A 5611-nucleotide genomic window follows, 5' to 3' on the forward strand; every position below is an offset into this window, starting at 1 on the left:
AGAAGGCTATGTGAAGGAAGAGGGTTGGGCAGCATAACTGTTGAGTCTTCTATAGTTCGGAAGGTGTGGATTGTGGAAGTTTCTTAAGTGCAACTCATGTTGGATGTTCAACAAGAGGCTATTTTCTATTCTATAATTAGAATGTTTCTTAGAGTTGTGAGGTTATTACCAAGAACAATTTTATGTGTGGATAGTTTGAGTTATGTAAGGCGAGTTTCATTTCTCTCACATTATGTAAGAAAACTTCTAGTTTGTGTCATGTAAGGAATATTTATCTTAGGATGTGTTGTGTGAGGAAAGTTTTACTTCTCTTGCATAATGTTGGCATTGTGTTGTCATTGATGTCAACCAGTATGGAATGACCACTGGTAGAAGAGATGTATGTGCAACATTGTTATGAAGCAGTATAGGATGTGATATCTTGGATATCACCTTGTGTTGCAGAACACTGGTAAAGGTAAGGAAGATGACCTCAGAGGTCATCAATACACAACTTAGTGCTTGACTTGTGTGATGAGATAGAAAGGTGTTTAAGCGATTGTCTGTGATGAAGAGAAGAATGAACCGGTATGCTATGAGGTTACAAAACAACAAGACTCCCATCAGATGAAGATGTTGCTCACATGGGAAGCAATGACTGACAATGAATGTGCTCACATCAGTTCACATGAGCCTGCTTGAAGAGATGATGCTCACCAGGGAATTCACATGAGCATACGACAAAAAGCAGATGGTGTTACTCCACCAAGAAAGTGGATCTTATCTCCTATTATGCATTAGGTGCATTATAGTTTGGAGAGATATGAGTGAAGAGATAAATGCAAGCAATTGAAGGATCACACCGGATCTACCAGTAAATTGAAGGAATGCCTTAAGTACTTAAGATCGGGGTTATGCACTAGACTGAAAAGAGAAGGCATGGTTAAGATGTCAGTACAGAGGAAGTGTGAAGTGTTTGCCATCTTGACAATTCGGTAGAGGAAGAAACAACATCAATCAGGAAGAAAGGTTGAGTAGATGTAAACATAGGAATCTGACCTCACTGAAAGAAGCTAGGAGTCTTGTGAAGATTGATGACATGATGCCATCAAGATTGATAACCGGTATATGAGTCCATCGGTTATATAAGAAAGCTGTAGTTGTAGAAGATTTTCCATTTGTGGGAATGAGTATATTTTGGATTTATTAGTTTGGAGACTGGCTTGAGAGTCCCATCGACAGTTCAAGATGAGAGCAGATATGATAAGGTAATTGGTAAGATGGTTGAGACTGGAAGGGTTAGCAAACCGACAGAAGAAAGGAACCGGTAAGGGGGTTGGTCGATGATCCTACTTGGATTGAATTGAAGTGCCAAGCTGGTAGATAGTCGATATGGATGCCACATGGAGTCAACATGGCAAATCCGCATTTGGATAAAGGTAGACTATACATTGACACTGTTGTTGCAGGGTTGGTCAGTCTTAATGAAAAGTCACCCAAATCACAAAACATGTTGTAGAGATATTGGAGGGGTTTGAGGCTTGAGGTCTGGAGGAAAACTATGAGACAACTAAGAGAAATTGAGAAGATTGAGGCGATGGAGGAAACAACATGACAGATCTTTTGTGATCGAACGAGGGATTAGCTATGAGGGTAAAAAGCAAGTCGCCAGAAATGGAAGGCGTGATCCAGGAGATGCGACTATGGCGGAGTTTTGCATTCATATGTCAGAGAGATCATATCGTGCAAGATCTGATGAATACTAAGAGGGGGGGTGAATTAGTATACCAAGAAACACTGAACTCAAACTTCTAAACAGTTTAGCAGATAACTGGTATAACAAATTCACTAATAAACCAGTTAAGATAAATGCAAACCAAATAGCAAATAAAACATTCACCCACAAAACCAAAATCACCATAGCACAAGATATTTTTCGTGGAAACCCAAATGGAAAAAACCACGATTAGCAGAAACTCACAAGTAACTATCTGCAAAATAGAAACTAGATTGGTTAAGGTCAGACCGGTTAAGGTCATACAATGTTCTTTACCAGAACAGATTCTGTTAGGAATCTAGATCTCTGTTGGGAGATATGTCTTGTTAAAGACTACCTTGTGAGAGGATTTCAGATCCACAGTTGTGAACCACCTTGTTAGAATATTTACAAAGGCTTTGCTAAGCCTACCTGGTTAAGGGTTTCATACTTGTCGAAGATATGAGTAATCAACAAGTGGGTGATCTAGATACTAGCACAATATGCTTGGTTAGATCCTTGATAGCTCATTGTTAATGCACTTTTAGCATTACTTCAGTCTTCAATATCTCAACACTCTACACAGACCTAATCTTGTCTACAAAGATCACACATAACCTTCTCATACATCATACGTCTCTTATCATAACAAACCCTAGACATGATGTCCTTATTAAGAAAACTGATTTCATGTCGGTCCAATAGGATGAAACTCTAAGTTCTTAGGTTCAGTGCATCTAGACACATTTGGTAACACAACGCAAAATCACTGCCAAAGTGTCAGTGGAAGATACCTCATCACAGAAATACCGGTTGGTAACTCATCACAAAGTAATACCGGTTCATACAATTTACCGATTACCGGTTGTCTAAAATGAAGACTGGAAAATGTTAACTACTGCTTTGATCCTTCGAACCACTTGAGATCCTCGAACCGGTTGAGGTCTTCATACCGCTTGAGATCTTCAGTCAAATAGTGACTGGTAAACATTTTCTGCAAAACACCGATAGTTTAAAGACTATAATACATAATACCAGTTGGAACAATTACCGGTTGAGCATAACTCATACATCAAGAAAGTGTATGTCCATCAATGACAATCAAAACATCATCAAAATGCCAACAATCTCTCCCTTTGGCATTGATGGAAATGCTTAGGAAAATTTTGACATCTAAGTGTTTTTACAACAAAAATATGCCATAATCAAAATTACTCCCCCTAAGAATATACACTATCCCTTTTTACAAAAAATACAATGTATACTACTCCCTTAAAGTGGTAACATGAAAGTATACATAACATTCACCAAAAATTTCAATACTACTCCCCCTTTGACAACAATGACAAAATATTGCAGAATAACCCTTGTTTCTCATTATCATTAAAATTGAGTAAATGTTTATGATAATAAGGAGTGAAACTTGTCAAAAATAGACTTAAAATCTTGCATAAAAGTCTTCATGGCTAATGACCATGACTCAAGTAATGAGGTAGCAAACTCACTTTCTGTCTGCATCTGGAATACCAGTTCTTCCATAGCGTCAATGGTACTCATCTCTTAGGTGACCATGATGGCTTCCAGATCGAGAAAACATTTCTGAAGAATTTACAGTTTGGGTAATAAGACCAGTTGAAGCTCCTGCAAATCTCTTGACCGGTTGCTGATCTCCAATTCTATCCTGGCAGTCTGAAGCTGATAGCGATGAACTGTTTGCCCATATGTAGTGAAGGAATCATATGACATCTTGAAGTTGCTTATGTATGCCTATAAATCCGATTGGAGTTTCTCTTTTTGTGTGAGCACATCATCACAAAATAGATGGGGTTGGCTGATTTTGCTCAGCAGTAGTTTGCCCTCATCCATAGCACTTATATCCTTCTGTTATTTCAGAAGTTGAGACCAGAGCTCATTCAGTTTCTTGACTAAGGCAGTGTTGAGTGCCTTTTCATGCTTCTTCTTTGAATTTGATTCAGCAACTTCTTCCAAGCATTGTACCTGGTCCTCTACAATAGTACACAAAAGTTTAAGTTTAGATAGAGAGGAATTGGTACTAGGGAGGTTAGTATCGAGAATCAAACTGGTAAGGGTGTCAACCACAGTTTGAATGACATCACGTTCCTTCTTCCTCCTCAATGCTTCCAATCTTTCCTGTGCAAGCTTTATGGTTTGAAGCAGCTTCGATTCATCTGCAGATTGGAGGACTGGCGATGTCAACCGGTTTGGCTTGATCACCGGTTGCCTTGGGAGTCTCTGCTTGTTTGGCTTTCTTTGTTTTCTTCTCCTCTATCCCTCTTTTCTTTTCTTCTTCTTTCTTCTTTTGTTTCTCTTCTTGTTTCTTCTTCAGTTCTTCCTTCTTCTTATCTTCTTCCTGCTTTTTCTTTTCTTCCTCCATTTTCTCCTCTTCTTTCTTTTTCTCCTCTTCTCCTTTTCTTTTCTCTTCTCTTCTTCTTGTTTTCTCTTGTCTTCCTCTTTCTTTTTCTCTTCCTCTTTATCAACCTTTTCCTTGTCCTATTTCTCCTTCTGTGCTTTTTCTTTGTCTTGTTTCTCCGTTCCTGTGTCCGGAGTGACATCTTCAACATCCAATGCATCCACATCAATAGTGTCAACTTGTTCTGTAACTCTTTCTCCTTCACTGTTAAATACCTCACCCAGTTTGGCTGAGGATAGGTTAGGTTCTTTTTCAGCCTTCTTGTTAGCCTCAGACACTTGATGTAACCGGACAACAGCTTTGGTATGTAAATGTGTGTCCTTCTCTACTTCAGAAGTTCTGCCTTCTAGCAACCCGAGTCTTCTTCTTCTCATGAAGAAGAGACCTTTATTCTTGTCCATTATCTCAAACAATTCAGAACTAGAGGCATCGGGAAAGTATTGAGCAAAGACTTTTTCTCTTATTTTCTGTTCTTTCTCAATGGCAATGTGCCATTTATTATCCAAAGAATTGTATAAAGAATCAGGTGTGACTGATCTGATTTCAAATGGCGACCAATCATTGACACACAAATATCTAATAACTTCTTGTTCTACTTCTTCTTTCTCATTATCAAAAAAATCATCAAAATATTCTTTTAAGTCATCAAGCACCTTTCTCTTAATATTCTTTAAAGTCCTTTGACAATGTGTCATAGGCTTATAAGAAGAGATGTCTATATTTACCGGTGTTGATGATGCAGGTGCATTACCGATATATTTTACCTTCTTGCTTGATTGCCTGGTTTTCTCAGGCTGTACTTTTAGTTTAGTATCCTCTAACTTTGGTGAGCTATTTTTGGTCTTCTGCTTCCTCTCAAATACTTTAGCAGGAGCAACTTCTGGTTTCTTCTTGGCAGGTGATCGTTTGGTCACTTTTGGACTTACTGAGGTAATCGATGCCGATACCGATGGCACTACCTTGCCCTTTTTCACTATAGGATCTTCAACTGGTGTTACCCTCTCTAAGTACATGTTGGTTCACTTTTTCTTTGCATCTAATGGTGAGGCAAGCAGGGTAGAGGCATACCCATCCAACATGTCATACATCACTTCATACCCCATAGGTTTTACTGCTTCCTTTCTTAGTTCTACCACTTCCATTATGCATTCATCTACCTTTATGGTAAAGAAGATGTCATCTTCATATTTCTTTACAATATCTCCAGATATCCTCATCCTCTGGCTCATTTTCTGCTTGAATTCATCAAAGTATTTGTTCAGAACCTCAGGATATCTGGTTCCTACCACTTGAAGACTTTCCCTAATTTGCTTAGAGACTGGTTGGTCAGCAGACCATTGAATATCACTTACTCCAGGAAAATAGCCTTGAAAGTAGAAAAATAGGCCGATCAAAAGTTGTCCAAACCTGAACCTTAGAGCATTATCCTGTTTGATGGATTTCAG

This window comes from Cryptomeria japonica, chromosome 1 (assembly GCF_030272615.1).
Source record: "Cryptomeria japonica chromosome 1, Sugi_1.0, whole genome shotgun sequence".
Taxonomy (NCBI): Eukaryota; Viridiplantae; Streptophyta; class Pinopsida; order Cupressales; family Cupressaceae; genus Cryptomeria; species Cryptomeria japonica.